General features: G+C 40.6%; 1 protein-coding gene and 1 non-coding gene across 3 annotated transcripts in view; one reads left to right on the forward strand and one right to left on the reverse strand.

Moving 5' to 3' along the window:
* NEK10 (NIMA related kinase 10) overlaps window positions 1–18,731 on the forward strand; it is a 290,181-nt gene that overhangs the window by 147,959 nt on the left and 123,491 nt on the right. The gene's annotated exons all lie outside the window — the stretch shown is intronic.
* Window positions 15,748–15,853, reverse strand: LOC122425211. The gene has a single exon (XR_006264759.1). It is a non-coding gene; the product is annotated as a U6 spliceosomal RNA (small nuclear RNA).

An 18,731-nucleotide genomic window follows, 5' to 3' on the forward strand; every position in this document is an offset into this window, starting at 1 on the left:
GTTTCCTGGTTAGGAAAGTTTGCGTTGGTGTTCTGGTGTGTGGAACTTGATTTCTTCTCTCTGGAGAGCAATGGAGTGCTCAGTAATAAGTTTTGAGATGGGTCTATGTGTTAGGTGTCACCTTGGGCAGCCTGTATGTTGACGTTTAGGGCTATGTTCCTGCGTTGCTGGAGAATTTGCTTGGTATGTCTTGCTCTAAATCTTATTGGCTCTTGGGTGGTCGTTGGTTTCAGTGTAGGTATGGAGGCTTTTGGACGGTCACTTATTACTTAAAGTTCCATGTAGTCAGGAGTTTTCTGGTGTTCTCAGGTTTTGGGCTTAAGTCTCCTGCCTGTGGATTTCAGTTTTATTCTTCCTGTAGTCTCAGGACTTCTCCAACTACACAGCACTGATAATAAATCTTCTAGGTTAATGGCGAAAAGATTCTCCCCCGTTAGGGACACCCAGAGAGGTTCACAGAGTTACATGAAGAAGAGGAGTGGGAGGAGGGAGATAGTGTTGAGCAGGAGGAGAAAAAGGGGGACTCAAGAGGAGAGAGACAGATCTACGCAGTTGTCTGTTCCCAGAATGTTCTCCGTAGCCCAGACACCCACCAAGATTCACAGAATTGGATTGGGAAGAAAAGGGGAAAGGAGGAAATAGAGGTGTTCTGAGGTAGAAAACAGAGTCAAGATTGGGAGAGATTAATCAACACACTCCTGAATAAAAATGGGAACTGAATATTGGATTCTTAAATGTTCACAATTTATATCATATATTGAAAAACAAAAATTAAAAATCTAGAGTAGAGATTAGACTCTTAAAAATACTATATTAAAAACAAAAACCAAAACACACACAGAAAAATTTTAAAAATATATATGAAGTTCAGTTTAAAAAATAGGGCTTCTCTTTTTTTTTTTGGTAAGGTTATAGTGTATTGAAAATGAAAATTAAGGAGTAGTAGAGGAGTACTAGAGGACTTTAAAAGAAATAAGAGAAAAAGAAAAATAGAAAATAGAAGAGAAAAAGGAGAAAAAAAGAAAAAAAAAAGATTTTTCCCTAATTAAAAAAAATCATAAAAATCTATGAAAATGAAAGTTAAGGAGTGATGGGGGAGTAATAGGGAATTTTAAAGGAAAATAAAAGAGAAAAAAAATAAATAAAAAAGAAAAAATTTAAAAAAAATTTTTTTTTCTTATTAAAAAAAAAAAAAAAGTAGAAATATATCTAGGAATTTCTCTGGAGCTGTTGAGGTCAGTGTCGGTTCGGCTCAGTTTCAGATATCTCCTCGTTCCAGCTTACACTTAGGGATTTTAATCTGTTGCACCGGTCCCTTCTGAAGCGGTTCCCTTTGTTTATTTGGCTTCTGTTTGCCGGTTTCTTCAGAGCCTCATTTCCGCCCTGACACAGGCGGGCGGAGGTGGACTCTTATTCAGGTAGCTAGTTCCATCGCGCTGTGGGGACGGGCTGGCGCTGCGGGGACGGGCTGGCGCTGCGGGGCGGGGCTGGCGCTGCGGGGAGGGGCTGATGCTGCTTTCTCCGTCTGCGCTGCTCAGGGTCCCGGCTGCTCTATATGGAGCGCGCCGCGTGCTGTGCGCAGCTCCAGCCCTCAGGTGTTCCACAAAAGCGCGGAACAAAAGGCTGCGTCTGCTCTTGTGCCTTCCCCGTCAGAGCGGTCCAGGCAGCCAGGAGCTTGACAGGCGCACTTTCCCCTGGTGCGGTGCGCCCACTCCCTTCTGCGGTCCCAATCTCGGTTTCCGCCGGCGCCAGTCGGGTGCCTGCGCCTTCTGCCCTCTGCGTCCCCAGCCCCAGTCCCCGCCGGCGCCGGTCGGGTGCCTGCGCCCTGTGTCTCGCCGCAACCTGCTCCTGCCTTCGGCGGGTCTGGGCCGGTCCACAGTCTGCGAGCTCTTCTCTGGACTTTCTCGGTCCCTTTGTTCTGCGAACGGCCGGCAGCGTGTTCGGGCCGGTCAATTTTCTCTCTCTTCCCTGCTCTCCCACAGTTCAAGTTGGCAACTCACAAAAGCTCCCTCCGATTGTCCTCAGGGCACTCAGGCCCGGACCTTACCCCAAGCAATGCCACCCGCTCCTCTCCGTGCCGCCCCCACTTGCTGGTGGCGGATGCGGGTGTCTGGGGCACTTTTCTGCTGAGAGTTGCTTTTAGGCACATAATCTGTGGGTTTTATTTATTGTTTCCCTCCCAGTCAGGTTGCCCTCCTAGATTCAAACACTTCCCCCAGGCCCAACAGTGCGAGGGTTTCCCGGTGTCTGGAAACGTCCTCTAAAGACCCGCTTCCCTGGACGGATCTCCGTCCTTAGCTCTTTTGTCTCACTTTTTATCTTTTATATTTTGTCCTACCTCCTTTCGAAGACAATGGGCTGCTTTTCTGGGCGCCTGATGACCTCAGCTAGCGATCAGAAGTTGTTTTGTGAAGTTTGCTCTGCGTTCAGATATTCTTTTGATGAATTTGTAAGAGAGAAAGTGGTCTCCCCGTCCTACTCCTCCGCCATCTTGGCTCCTCCCTCTACATTCCATTTTTAATATTTCATTGTTCATATAAAGAAATGTAAGTGATTTCTGACTGTTAATCTTGTACCCTGCTATTTTGCTAAATTCATTTATTGGATATAGTAGCTTTTGTGTCAGTTCTTAGGGTTTTCTATATGTAGTATCATGTTACCTGTCATATAGTGACAATTTTACCGCTTCCTTTCCAATTTGGTTACCTTTTACTTCTTTTTCTTATCTAATTTCTGTGGTTAATACTTCCAATACTATGTTGAATAGAAGTGGTGAGAGTGGGTATCCTTGTCTTGTTCCAGATTTTAGTGGGAAGGCTTTCAGCTTTTAACCATTGAGTATTATATTGACTATAGGTTTGTCATGAATAGCTTTTAATAAGTTGAGATATGTTCTCTGTATACCCACATTTGATAAGTGTTTTTTTTTCTTATCATGAATGAATGTTGAATTTTGTCAAATGCTTTTTCTGCATCTTTTAAGATGATCCTGTGTTTTTTTAACTCTTCTTTTTTTAATGTGGTGTATTACACTGACTGATTTGCATATATTGAACTCACTTTATAAACTTGGGATGAATCCCAGTTGGTCATGGTGTATGATCTTTTTTCGTGTTCTTGTTTTTTGGTCCGTCAGTAATGTCTGACTCTTCGTGACCCCATGAACTGCAGCTTTCCAGGCTTCCCTGCCCTTCTCTATTACCTGGAATTGGCTTAAATGACTCATGTCCATTGAGTCAATAATGCCATCCAACCATCTCATCCTCTGTCATACGCTTCTCTTCTTGTCTTCAATCTTTCCCAACATCAGGGTCTTTTCCAATGAGTCAGCTCTTCACATCAGGTGGTCAAAGTATTGGAGCTTCAGCTTCAGCATCAGTCCTTCCAATGAATATTCAGTGGTGATTTCCTTTAGGATGGACTGGTTTGATCTCCTTGCTGTCCAGGGGACTCTCAGGAGTATTCTTCGGCACCATAGTTTGAAAGCTTAAGTTCTTTGGTGCTCAGTCTTCTTTATGGTCCAACTCTCACATCTGTACATGGCTACTAGAAAAACCATAGCTTTGACTCTATGGACCTTTTTGTGTGCTGGTGAATTCAATTTGCTGTTATTTTGTTGAGAATTTTTGCATCTATATTCATCAAAGATATTGGTGTGTAATTTATCTTTTGGTGGTGTGTTTGTCTGGTTTTAGTATCAGGGTGTTTGTGGCTTCATAGAATGTCTTTGGAAGTGTTCTTTCCTCTTCAGTCTTTTGGAAGAATTTGAGAAGAATCACTATAAGTTCTTTGAATGTTTGGTAGAGTTTGCCTGTGAAATCATCTGGTCCTGAATGTTTGTTTCTAGGGAATTATTATTATTATCACAGATACTATTTCACTTCTAGTGATAATTCTGTTCAAATTATCTTTTCTTCTTGATTTAATTTTGGTGGGCTGAATGTTTTTAGAAAGTTGCCCATTTCTTATAGGTTGTCAAAGTTATTGGCATATGGCTGTTCATAGTATTCTTTTATGGTTTTTAAAAATTTTCTTTGATATCAATTGAAATTTCTCTTTTTTCACTCTTTATTTTGTTTACTTGGGTTCTTTCTCTTTTCTTCTTGGTGAGCATGGCCAGAGGTTTGTCAATTTTGTTTGCCATTTCAAAGAACCAACTCTTGGTTTTATTGATGTTTTTTTTTTTAGAATTTTTTAATCTATATTTTATTTATTTCCTTCTGATCTTTATCCTTCCTTCTGCTGACTTTAGTTTTTGTTTGTTCTTCTTTTTCTAATTTGTTTAGACAGTAGGTTAGGTTGTTTCTTTGAGATTTTTCTTGTTTTTAAAAGAAGGCCTGTATTGGTCTGAACGTCTCTCTAAGAACTGCTTTTGTTGTGTTCCATAGACTTTGTATGGTTGTGTTTATGTTGTCATTTGTTGCAAGGTATTTTTAATTTCCTTTTTGATTTCCTTGTTGACCCATTGGTGTTTTTGGTAGCATGCTGTTTAGTCAGTGTGTAATAATTTTATTCTCATTTCTTTTCCTGTGGCTGATTTCTAGTTTCATGCCATTGTATTGATATAGACAACATCATCTTAATCTAATTGTCTGTTGAGTGACAGTTGGGTTGTTTTTGTGTCTTCACTATTGTAAGTAATGCCATTATGAACATTGGGATATGTGTATTTTTTCAAATTAGTATTTTCACTTTCTGCAGATATATAACCAGGCATGAAATTGCTGGATCATATGGTAACTCAACTTTTAGTTTTTAAAAAATATTTCTCTTTATTTTTTAAAATTATGAAATATGATAATGCATTTATAGCAGACTTGGAAAATATAGAACAAAGCTACATAGAGTTCCACTGTATATTACAATTATTTTCTAAGTAAATAAACTAAGATTTTTAGTCAGAGTTTCAATATTAAAATCTCAAACATTAATATAGTGAATAGACTGAAAAGTATAAGGATACAGTAGACCTGAAAAGCACCATGAACAAATCCAACATAATTAAGTATACAATTTCCACATGACAGCAGGATACAAATTTTATTCAAGTTCCCATAGACTATAAACCAACACTGAATCTGAAATAGAAAAGGTGAAACAATCTAGATAAAAGTAAACCATCATCATATAGTCCAGTTGTTTTTAGACATGGCTGCTCATTAGAATCACTTCTAGAGCTTTGGAGAAGAAAACAATACCTGGGCATTTGTAGTTTTCAAAAACTTTCAAGATAATTCTAATGTGCATCTAGATTTTAAAAAATGATTATAGATTTTTCTATTAAATAGTTTTAAGCATGTAGAATTCTATTATTTTCTATTGATCAATCATGATACAAGAGTATCAAAATGAATAATAGTTACATAATCACAATAATAAAAGATGTTTATCAGTTTTCCCCCCCCAATTCTGGGAAATCTTTACTTTCAGGTTACCAGATGATATGTGTGTTTAGTCAGAACTTTGTGCTTTCTTTGGATGTGTCACAGGAATCCAAGAGTCTTTTCCTTGGAGTTTTGTGGCACATGGGTTGGTTAACAGCACTTGATGGGGCCTTTTCAGCAAGAGTGAAGAGCATTTATTCTGGAGGTGTTTATCCCAATAGATGAAATCTCTAGGTTGCAAGGTGCAGTGTTTAAGGTCTTTGTCTCCTGAGAATGTACTGTGAAAAGATTGCTCTACCAAAAACATGGTTATTTTTAATAGAGGTGATTGTTGTTCAGTCACTTAGTCATGTCCGACTCTTTTTGACCCCATGGACTGCAGCTCGCCAGGCTTTCCTGTCCTTCACCATCTCCTGGAGCTTGTTCAAACTCATGTCCATTGAGTTGGTGATGAGTTGAGGCAATTAGGGCTATACAGTATTGGAGCATCTCTCCTTTTATCAGTTGTGGGCCAAAAGAAGCAAGAGCCTAGTTCATTGAGTGTCCTGTGGCCATCTCACAGGGTGAGAGTTTAGTTCCAAAAGGGTGGATCTGCAAATTAGAAGGAGCAACAGCAATGCTGGTAGCCATGATGTTTGGAGGGCTTCTACAGATTTTGCCAGTTGAGTCCTAGTAATGCCATTGTTACATTCAATTAAACCAGCGAACTGAATAATGGTAGTCACAGTGCAAGTGTTGTAAGACAAGCACCTGGCCAGTAAAGTAGGTTTCTCAATCCCTATGAAGTTTGAGAAGAGTTCCCTAGGTAGGGATGTTGTTGTTGTTCAGTTCCCCAGTAGTGTCTGACTCTTTGCAACCCCATGTACTGCAGCACTTCAGGCATCCTTTTCCCTCACCATCTCCCAGAGTTTGCCCAAGTTCTTGTTCGTTGCCTTGCTGATGTCGTCCAGCCATCTCATCTCCTGATGCCCTCTTCTCCTTCTGCCCTCAGTCTTTCCCAGCATCAGGGACTTTCCCAATGAGTCATCTGTTCCCATCTGAAGACCAAATACTGGAGCTTCAGCTTCAGCATCAGTCCTTCCAGTAAATATTCAGGGTTGATCTCCCTTAAGATTGATTGGTTTGATCTCCTTGCTGTCCAAGGGACTTTTAGGAGTCTTCTTCAGCACCACAGTTTGAAGGCATCAATTCTTTGGCATTCTGCCTTCTTTATGGTCCAGTTCTCACAACCTTACATGGCCACTGGGAAGACTATATGGACCTTTGCTGGCAGAGTAATGTCTCTGCTTTTCAACACATTGTCTAGATTTGTCATTGCTTTCCTGCCAGAAAGCAATTGTCTTCTGATTTCATGGCTGCAGTCACTGTCCAGTGATTTTGGAGCCCAAGGAGAGGAAATGTGTCAGTACTCCCACCTTTCCTCTTCTATTTGCCATGCAGTATTGGGGCTGGATGCCATGATCTTTTTTTTTTTAACATTTAATCTTAAGCTGGCTCTCACTCTCCTCCCTCACCCTCATCAAGAGGCTCTTTAGTTCCTCTTTGCTTTCTGCCATTAGAGTGGTATCATCCGTATATCTGAGGTTGTCGATGTTTCTCCCACCTATCTTGATTCTGGCTTGTAACTCATCCAGGCTGGCATTCCTCATGATGTGCTCAGTGTATAGGTTAAACAATCAGGGTGACAGCAGACAGCCCTGTCGCACTCCTTTCTTGATCTTGAACTAATCAGTTTTTTCATACAGGGTTCTAACTTGCTTCTTGCCCACATACAGGTTTCTCAGGATACCGGTAAGATAGTCTGGTATTTCCATCTCTCTAAGAGCTTTCCACAGCTTATCATGATCCACACAGTCAAAGGCTCTAGTGTCGTTAATAAAACAGAGATAAATATTTTCCCTTGCTTTCTCTATAATCCAGCAAATGTTGGCAATTTGATCTCTGGTTCCTCTTCCTTTTCTAAGCCCAGTCTGGACATCTGGAAATTCTTGGTTCACATGATGCTGAAGCCTAGCATGCAAGATTTTAAGCATGACCTTACTAGCATGGGAGATGAGTGCAGTTGTGCAATGGTTAGCACATTCTTTGGTACTACCCTTCTTGGGAATTGGGATGAGGATTGACCTTTTCTAGTCCTGTGGCCTCTGCTGGGTCTTCCAGGTTTGCTGACATAATGAATGCAAAACCTTGATGGCATCATCCTCTAGGGATTTGAATAGTTCTGTTGGAATGTCATCGCATCCACTAGCTTTATTAACATCAGTACTTCTTAAGGCCCACTTGACTTCACACTCCAGAAGACTCTGGGTGACTAACTACACCATCATAGTAATCTGATTCATTAAGATCTTTTTGTACAGTTCTTCTCTGTATTCCTTCCATCTCTTCTTGATCTCTTTAGCATCTTCTAGGTCTCTGGCATTTTTATCTTTTGTTGTACCCATCTTTGGGTGGAATGCTCCCTTGATCTTTCCAATTTTCCTGAAGAAATCTCTAGTCTTTCCCCTTTGTTGTTTTCTTCTATTATTAAGCATTGTTCATCAGAGAAGGCCTTCTTGTCTCTTCTAGGGCTTCCCTGATAGCTCAGTTGGTAAAGAATCTGCCTGCAATGCAGGAAACCCCATCTTGATTCCTGGGTCGGGAAGATCTGATGGAGAAGGAATAGGCTACCTACTCCAGTATTCTTGGGTTTCCCTGGTGGCTCAGCTGGTAACAAATCCACCTGCAATACGGGAGACCTGGGTTCTATCCCTGGGTTGGGAAGATCCCCTGGAGAAGGGAGAGGCTACCCACTCCAGTATTCTGGTCTAGAGAATTTCATGAACTGTATAGTCCATGGGGTAAAAAGAGTTGGACATGGCTGAATGACTTTCACTTTCACTTTTCTTGTCTCTTCTAGCTATTTTTTGGAACTCTGAGTTTAATTGAATGTACCTTTTCCTTGCTTTTCACTTCTCTTTGTTCTGCTATTTGTAAAGCCTCCTGAGATAACCACTTTGCCTTCTTGCTTTTCTTTTTCTTTGGGATGATTTTCTTTGCCATCTCCTGTACAACATTATGGACCTCTGTCCATAGTTCTTCAGGTACACTGTTAACTGGATCTAGTCCCTTGAATCTATTTGTTACCTCTACTGCAAATTCATATGGGATTTGATTTAAGTCATACTTGGTGACCTATTGTTTTTCCCAGTTTTCTTTAGTTTAAGGCTGAATTTCACTGTGAGAAGCTGATGGCAGCTTCAGGTCTTGTTTTTGCTGTCTGTATAGAGCTTCTAAATCTTCGGCTATGAAGAATGTAATCAATTTGATTTCGGTGTTGACCATTTGGAGATGTCCATGTGTAAAGTTGTCTCTTGTGTGTTGTGTTGAAAAAGGGTATTTGCTATGACTAGTGCAGTCTTTTGGCAGAATTCAGTTAACCTTTGTCTTGCTTCATTTTGTTCTCCAAGGCCAAACTTGCCTGTTACTCCAGGTATATCTTGACTTCCTACTTTTGCACTCCAATTCCCGAAGATGAATGGAACATCTTTTTTAGGTGTTAGTTCTAGGAGGTCTTCTAGGTCTTCATAGAACTGATCAACTTCAGCTTCTTTGGTATAGGTGGTAGGGGCATAGACTTGGATTACTGTGATGTTGAATGGCTTGCCTTTAAAATAAACTGAGATCATTCAGTCATTTTTGAGGTTGTATTCATGTACTGTCCTTAGGACTCTTTTGCTGATTATGAAGGCTACTCCATTTCTTCTATGGGATTCTTGTCCACAGTAGTAGATATAATGGTCATCCAAGTTAAATTCTCCAATTCCTGTCCATTTTAGTTAGCTAATTCCTAGGATGTTGATGTTTATTCTTACCATCTCCTGCTTGACCACATCCAATTTTCCTTGATTCATGGATCTAACATTCCAGGTTCCCATACAATGCTATTCTTTGCAGCATTGGATCTTACTTTCATTACCAGACACATCCACAAGGAGCATCATGTCCTCTTTGGTCCGGCTGCTTCATTCATCCTGGGGTCATTGGTGATTGTCCTCCACTCTTCCCCAGTAGTATATTAGACACCTTCAGACCTGGGGGACTCATTTTTTGGTGTTATATCTTTTTGAAATGACATTTTTGTCATAACTTTCATACAGTTTAATGAGGTTCTCATGGAAAGTATACTGGGGTGGTTTGCCATTCCCTCCACCAGTGGATCATGTTTTGTCAGAACTCTCTGTTATGACCCGTTCTTCTTGGGTTGCCCTGCACAGCATGGCTCATGAGTTATGCAAGCCCTTTGCCACAACAAGGCAGTGATTCATGAAAGGGTAGGTAGGGGTAGTCTTTTCCAAAAAGACTTTAGCCACAGAGGAGGCAGTAGCCTGTTAGCAAGGGACGACTTGAATCATTCATTAGGCAATATAAAATGTCAAGGAGCAGATGAACATGTCTCCCTGGGTTGTATTTTAAATGGGGTGAGTGAGACAAGCATCTTTTGTGGCCTCATTAATGTCCCTCCACCAATATTGATTCCTGTAGCCTGTCATTTTTGTCAGTAGACCAATGGTTTAATACAGGCACAGTGGTAAGAAGTGAGAATTTTAGAGTCTTTAGTAGGACTGGGTTATTTGGTTCAAACCAGAGCTTTCTTTTTTATCAAAACCAAAATTGTTGAATTTCCAATGATTTCCCATTGTTGTTGGGCTTCTCTAGCCAGTTTTTCTAATCTAACATTTGGGGAAATGTTCCTTTGAACTATGACAGAGGTTTGGCTGCCATTGGTTCTGTTAAGGGCAGCATTCCTTTCAGAAATGTCAGTGAGATTATTTCCGCTAGCTTCCAGAGAGTCATGTTTAGATTTCCCTGGAATATAAGTGGCAGGGAGAAATACTATGTTTAATAATTCCTGACCATATGGATCATTTTAAGTTTAATTTCTCTGGAAGTAAGGAAGACATATTCTTCTACATCATTTCAAAAAAATGAGTTACTCTGCAAACATGTCATCTATCAGTATAAATATTGGCAGTTTTGTCCTAGGCTAAAGTACAATTCATCCTGTTGGGCTGAAGTAGCCACAGGTAAAGATGCTGACTCAACAACATCAAAAGAAATTGTAATGGTATCCCCAGCACAGTATTCACAATTGTCAAGTTGTAAATAATCACCAGTGAACTGTGAGAAGTCAACTTTACCCAAGAGATTTCCTGTAGGTCATTTCAAGGAACCAGGAGGTCCATCAGCATTGAACAGTTGCAAGGGACTTTGTCACTGATGGAAGGAAGCAGAGTAGCCAAGTGAAAAGCTGCTACAATGTAAAGGAGTTATGTGAAGGTCAGGTAATGATAGGACTTCACAGGAGGTAAGGCAGCATGATGAGAATTCAGAAAGGCTTCTGCTGCATGAGGTACAAAAGTGGTTAAAGGGGATCTTGTAATTTTCTCAGTGGCATTCACCGACAGGGCAGTGGCTGTACTGGGTCTAAAGCAAGGGGGATGTTCCTGTGCCACAGGGTCCAGTTGCTGACTCTGACACCCTATGGGTCGATGGAAGTCCTTGTGTTTTGGGGTGAGTACTACAGGGCATTACCTTCCTTTTCATATACAAAGAGAAAATGAGAGTCTGATAATTGGGATGCCCAAGAGCATGTGGGTTCATCAAACTCTCTTTTAAGACCTTGAAGGCTATGCCACCTGGTTCTTCCCATAAAATTGGGTTGGTGTTATTGTTGAGAGGTTTGGCCATAAGAGAGAAATTTGGGATCCAGTTTTGGTAGTCATCAACTAGCTTGAGAAACCTCAAAGCTGATACTTAGTTTTGGGTTTGGGGAACTTAGGGCAGCATGAAGTCTATCTGGATCTGGATATAGCCCTTGTTCTGATATAATATACCCTAAATATGAAACTTGGATTTGGGCAAACTGCAATGTTTTTTGTTGACCTTAAGCCAACAAAAAGTGTGTAGGGATGAATCCAGGGTCAGACTGGAGGGGTGGCTCAGGTGGTCTGCCCACCCCTTGGTGGTGTTGGGTGCACCGGGCATGTGTAGGACCTTAAGGAAGTAGTATATAAACTTCAAAGGAAAAATTAGAAAGCCTCAGTAACTTATTTTTGTATGCAGTTGACCCTTGAACAACACAGCTTTCAACTGCAAGAGTCCACTTAGACATGAGTGTTTTTCACTAAATATGTACTCTGGTACAGAGTATGTGAGACTGTGGTTACCAAGGACCAGTTGTAAATCAAGTGTGGATTTTCAACTACATGGAGGGTTGTACTGATCTTGGAGAGAGCAGTGAATGGTCCTGAAGGGAGATCTTAGCTTCCTGCCCAGGAATTGAACCTGGATAACCTGGATGAAAACCAGGAATCTTAGCCACCAGACCACCAGGGGGTAGAGGCTAGAAGTAAAGTGTCCCTGGCTCTTACCCTCGTTGAAAGCAAGAATTTTAAGGATACAAAAGCTGTAAAAACAAAGTTTTCATTAGAGACACAACGTATGGGAGAGCACACAGAGGAATAGTTTAAGTCAGAAGCAAGGCATAAATACACACTTGGAGAGAAAGGGTATGGGCATCCTCTCTGATGAGGAAGAACACAGCAAATCAGAAGCTAGGTAGAGATACACATTTGGAGAGGGGTGTCAGCATCTTGAATAAGGAGGAGTGCCATAAAAGGTGATTTAAAGCCCTTATATAGGACAGTCCTTCTGGGTCTTTGTTTACCTTTGGCCAATTATCTTGTTTCTTTTTTTTTTCTCTTGTATTGTTTTATTTTTTCTCAAAATATTTTTTCCCATTTATTTTTATTAGTTGGAGGCTAATTACTTTACAATATTGTAGTGGTTTTTGTCATACATTGACATGAATCAGCCATGGATCTACATGTATTCCCCATCCCGATCCCCCTCCCCCCCCGCCACCTCCCTCTCCACCCGATTCCTCTGGGTCTTCCCAGTGCACCAGGCCCAAGCACTTGTCTCATGTATACGCCTGGGCTGGTGATCTGTTTCACCCCAGATAATATACATGTTTTGATGCTGTTCTCTCGAAACATCCCACCCTTGCCTTCTCCCACAGAGTCCAAAAGTTTGTTCTGTACATCTGTGTCTCTTTGTCTGTTTTGCATGTAGGGTTATCGTTACCATCTTTCTAAATTCCATATATATGTGTTAGTATACTGTATTGGTCTTTATCTTTCTGGCTTACTTCACTCTGTATGATGGGCTCCAGTTTCATCCATCTCATTAGAACTGATTCAAATGAATTCTTTTTAATGGCTGAGTAATATTCCATGGTGTATATGTACCACAGCTTCCTTATCCATTCGTCTGCTGATGGGCATCTAGGTTGCTTCCATGTCCTGGCTATTATAAACAGTGTTGCGATGAACATTGGGGTGCACATGTCTGTTTCAGATTTGGTTTCCTCAGTGTGTATACCCAGAAGTGGGATTGCTGGGTCATATGGCAGTTCTATTTCCAGTTTTTAAAGCAATCTCCACACTGTTCTTCATAGTGGCTGTACTAGTTTGCATTCCCACCAACAGTGTAAGAGGGTTCCCTTTTCTCCACACCCTCTCCAGCATTTATTGCTTGTAGACTTTTGGATAGCAGCCATCCTGACTGGTGTGTAATGGTACCTCATTGTGGTTTTGATTTGCATTTCTCTAATAATGAGTGAACCTCTTTAACAAGTGGTGCTGGGAAAACTGGTCAACCACTTGTAAAAGAATGAAACTAGAACACTTTCTAACACCATACACAAAAATAAACTCAAAATGGATCAAAGATCTAAATGTCAGACCAGAAACTATAAAACTCCTAGAGGAGAACATAGGCAAAACACTCTCCGACATAAATCACAGCAAGATCCTCTATGACCCACCTCCCAGAATATTGGAAATAAAAGCAAAAATAAACAAATGGGACCTAATGAAACTTAAAAGCTTTTGCACAGCAATCCCACTTCTGGGCATACACACCGAGGAAACCATATCTGAAAGGGACACGTGCACCCCAATGTTTATCTTGTTTCTTTTTCCACAACTGACCAGTCCTAGGACCCTCCTAGGACAGATGTGTGCACAAGTTTTTGCTAAAATGATCCCACCACAGAGGACTGTGGGTACGTGTCCACATTATTATGGATGGAGCCCCTCCCTTTTTGACCTCCAAGGAGCTTTCCTGTGCATGTGCAGAGAGAGGTCTTCCTTGACCTCAGGAGTGGTCATCTTATCTCTTTACTTCAGCAGAGCTCAGCTCCTGTCACTAACTTTGTCCGTGCAGTGTCTGGGTGAGAACAAAACTTCACTTTTACTCCACTTGACAAACACCAGCTGTCCAGCCTGAGGGCCCATCTATCTCCAACCTCAGTAACTAAAACCCTGCATTGTTCATGGGTCAACTGTATAGGTAACATAAGAGAGGCAATAGCCCATAATATTAGGATTCTGTTAATAATAAGATTAATTGGTGGTACAATGGATGGATATACTTTATAGCAGTGATTTGTTTTTTGCTTCAAATATTTTTTATTTTTAATTTATTATATACCTTTTCTTCTAAAAATAAAAACCCTATCATGTTAATAATGTTACAAATACTTGTTTTTAAGGCAATCTTTTATTTCTCCTTAGGCTCTTTGAGGTTTTGGCAATTTCTCAGATTTTTCTTGTTTTTAATGACCTTGGAAATTTAGAGAATTACTGGTTAGGATTTCCTCAATTGGGATTTGTGTGGTATTTTTTAAAGGATTAGACAGGAATGTGTTTGGGGAGAAAGATCACAGGTGTAAACTGCCATGCTTTTGTCTTATCATGGATACATACTATCAATATGACTTCACACTGTTGATGTTAATCTTGACACCTGGCTGGAGATAGTGCTTGTCAGGTCTCTCCGCTGTAAAGTTACTCTTTCCTTTGTCTCTTTCTATAATATATTTCTTGAAAAAAAGTCACTACATGCACCCCAGACTTACGGAATGGGGAGTTATATATCATCACTTTAAGGTGGAGTAGACACATAAATTGTCATTTTCAAGAGATTTGTCTATTGATTCCCATTTATTTATTTATTCAGTTTTTTTTTAAGTTTTATCAGTATGGACTCATGGATATTTATTTTGTACTCTGGGTTATGATCTAATAAAACTTTCAATGGCCTCAATTGTGTCCCCCTCCCAAATTCATACATTAAAGCCCTAAACCCCAATGTGATGGTATTTGGAGCTTACCATTTTGGGGAAGTTAAGTAGATTTAGATGAGGTCATGAAGGTAGGGGGCATCACGATGAGATTGGTGGTCTTCTAGGAAGAGACGTCAGAGACTCTGCTCCCTTTCTCTCTTTCTCTGCCATGTAAGGATACAGCAACTATCTGCAGGTCAGGGAGAGGACCCTCACTGGTGAACAGCATTAGCCAACATCTTGCTCTTAGATTTTCCAGCTTTCTTAATTGTAAGAAATAAATTCCTATTTATTTCTGTTCAAGGCACCCAGTTTATGGAATTTTATTATGGCAGCCCAAGCTGGTTAATACACTGCTTTATTTTGTTAACACTTTTCTACATTTGGACATAGGGAGCTGGTTGACTTGTGTTTGTATCCCTCTGACATATCTCATCATTGTGCTTTTTATTTTTTTTAGAACAACCTTTTGGAACTATAAGATGTTCCAGGTTCATTTAGTGTATTTCTTGCCCCAGTACTATCATCAGTCATTTCTCCAATGGTCCTGATTCTTGGGAGAATGGTATTAAAAACCAAGATCTGGTGCTAAGTGCACTCAAGGTTGGATCTCCTTGCAGTCCAAGGGGCTCTCAAGAGTCTTCTCCAACACCATAGTTCAAAAGCATCAATTTTTTGGTGCTCAGCTTTCTTCACAGTCCAACTCTCACATCCATACATGACCACTGGAAAAATCATAGCCTTGACTAGATGGATCTTTGTTGGGAAAGTAATGTCTCTGCTTTTTAATATGCTATCTAGGTTGGTCATAACTTTCCTTCCAGGGAGCAAGTGTCCTTTAATTTCATGGCTGCAATCACCATCTGCAGTGCATGTTCACATAACTATAAATATTTCTATGTGTAACCATCTGTATCAATACTAAGCTAAACATTAGTTTATAGTGTTGTCTCCAACTCTGATCTGTCACTCTCTTGAACAGTACCTGACTCCTTCCCTTGTTTGTCTGTAACCTTCCTTCCATTTCGGTAGTGAGGAATCTTGCTTTTGCCATCTGCCACTGATTGACTTAATTGTTCAGTTCTGGTATACATGTAGAGCAATATTGGAACTGTTCATCTTTACCCCTATGTGAAACAACTTTATTAACTAGAATATAGTCCTCACTTTTTGCCTGTCATTTACCACCTCTAAAATACTGAACACATCACAGATTTGCATGTTATCCTTATGCTGAGGTCATGCTCATTTTCATGTGTCATTCTAATTTTAGTATATGTGCTGACAAAATGAGTACAGTAATCAAACTGTTAACAAAGACAACAACATGACCACTGTGGGAAAGAAGACTATACCATCTATACTCTGAACTTTTAACATATCATCTCATTCCATTTACTTTGTGGAAGTATTGATACTTTGTTGCATTTAAAGGAAAGAAGTCCCTCCTGCTAACTTATATAAATCATCATATTATTGAATTGTTTGTGAAGTTGCAAAATGTTTGTATTTTTGAATGTTTTTAAAACATCTGGGTTTAATACTTTCTTTGTTTACCTCAATAAAGAGTAAATAGAACCTTTGGCAATTAGCAACTTAATTGCTCACATAAGTGAGGGATTACTAATTGAATTTAAAAATCAAAACAGTTGCCTTTTTAAAAAGTTATATCAAGCATCCTTCCTTCCTCATCTTTCTTCCACCTTGTTTTCACTCTTAGTTTGTGAATTCATGCCTTTTAAAAACAGAGGTAGTATTTAGATAAACTTTAGCCCAGCCCTCTCTCAAAGGCTGCTGATTATGAACTATGTTGACTCATTTATCTAACTATTGCAATAAATAAAGACTGTCCTTGCCACCAACCTAACTATACTATCCCTAGCTTCCTTGAATTTTTTCCAGCTTTCCTGAGGTCTTATTGACAATTAAAAATTACATATATTCGAGGTTTGCGATTTGATGTTTTGATACTTGTGCACATTGTGAAATGATTATACAACCAAGCTAACTAATTGCTTCACATTGTTTTTTGTGCTGAGAATACTTGTGACGTACCCTCTTAGCAAATTTCAAGTATGTGTGTGTGTGTGCTAAGTTGCTTCACCTGTGTCTGACTCTGTGCGAACCTATGAACTGTAACCCACCAGGCTCATCTGTCTATGGGATTTCCCAGGAAAGAATACTGGAGTGGGCTGCCATTTCCTTCTCCAGGGGATCTTCCCAACCCAGGGATCGAACCTGTAATTCCTGCATTTGCATGTGGATTCTTTACTGCTGAGCCACCAGGAAAGCCTGCATTAGTTTGCTAGGGCTGCCATAAAAAATAGCACAGTCTGGGTGGCTTAAACAACAGAAATTTATTTGAAGTCTAGAGTCCAAGATGAAGGCATTGGCAAATTGGTTTCTTCTGAGGCCCCTCCTTGGTTTGCAGGTGCTGTCCAATCCCCTTGCTGCCTCTTCCCACAGGTGTTCCTCTGCACAGGCACACTCCTGCTGTCTCCTCCTCCGCTAACACAAACAGCAGTCATACTGGGTCAGAACCACCTGCACCCCCCACTGCCCCCCACTCCCCCCACCCCCCACCAATGGCAGCTCTGCATCAGCTCACACAAGCCTTTTCTTTATACATGATTACATCCTGAGGTATTGAGGATTGGGATTCAACACATAAATTTGTGGGGGAAGCAGGGAGACACAGTTCAGACCATAACAGAACATTTTGTGGCTTTCAGAAATCGGAGACTATTTTTGGGTTGCTTTTCATTGTAGTTATGAAACCCCTTTATCTTAGAGAATATTCAGGTTGGACCCCAGTAGCATAGTGACAGTTGGCAACCGAGTGGTCTTTTATTGACCTTTCTTGTTCTCTTCCAGAGAAGTGATTCTCTATCTTTCAGGGGGTGGTGGACAGCTTTCAGAATCTGATGGAAGCTATTCTGTCAGCTAACTTTGACTAACAATGTCAAAACTTAGTGCATTGACACAATAACCTTTTTCCCTCTTCTTGTGGTATATACTGTGTACTGTACAGGGTCAGAAACAGTCAGACACAACTTGGCAACTGAGCAACAGCAACATACTGCATGCTGGCAACCTGGGCTGGTTTGAGCTGGGATTGTTGATGCGTGTTGTCTGGGCTAACCTGTGCATTGTGGTGACCTGGCTTTCAAGGGCTCCACTGATGGATGTGGCGGTGGGCATGGGTACCGAATGTCACTGGGCCACATGATGCTCATCATGCACCTTGGCGAACCCAGGCTCAGTCACCTGCTTGTGGTCGTTAGGGTTTTCAAGAGCAGGAAGAGCGAGTGAGCCACAAAGACTAAGTGCTTCTGTGTTCCCTCCTTGCATCACTTTTCCTGGTGTCTTCTTGGCCAAAGAAAGTTACATGGTCAAGCTCAGATTCAAAGGGCACAACGTGGACTGCGTCTTTTGCTGGGAGGAGAGGCACAGCCATGTTGCAAAGGGGCATCCGTGCCTCTGGCAGTGAGAGAAGTCTGTGGGCTCTGGTGAGATGAGGGAGGCGGTGCAATGATGAGAAAAATTAACTAAGCACCTTCTGTTCTTGTAAGTGTTCTCCTCCACACTGAGTAGTTATCTTTCAAGGAAAAATGAAGGCCGTCTTCCAGGGAGGTACAGATGCTGGCTATTTGGAATAGAAGTGCACAGCAACAGGGAATGGAAAAGGGGTTTGAGGGGGATCGGTGGAGCACTCAGAACACCTGTTTGTTATGAAACAAATCTGCTGAGTTCTCAGTAGATAAAAACATGAGACATTCATCTGTGGGGAGCCAAAGATATTTTTGTTGTTGTTGTTGAAGAACTTTTTCCTATTATGGCATTTTTTAAATGTGAGCAGTTGATCAACTGACAACAGGGGACATTTTGTACACTTAGGAGCAGTAGAGCCCTGGAAATTTCAACCCCAAATCCCCCTTTGACATTTTTAAACTCAGTATATATGAAAATAACTGAGAGATCTGGAAATCATACTTCCTCTTTAAGTACATAATGTAAGTCTTAAACCAGGAATCATTCCCCATAATCTCACATGAATAGCAACTCCCTGGTTATTCTAAACAGCCAATACTTATGGTTCGGATACCAATTTATGAGTTTCTTTATATATTAATCCACTGTCTAACTTAAGCATTAATCCTTACACTATTAATTTA

The sequence above is a fragment of the Cervus canadensis genome, chromosome 22, assembly GCF_019320065.1.
Source record: "Cervus canadensis isolate Bull #8, Minnesota chromosome 22, ASM1932006v1, whole genome shotgun sequence".
Taxonomy (NCBI): domain Eukaryota; kingdom Metazoa; phylum Chordata; class Mammalia; order Artiodactyla; family Cervidae; genus Cervus; species Cervus canadensis.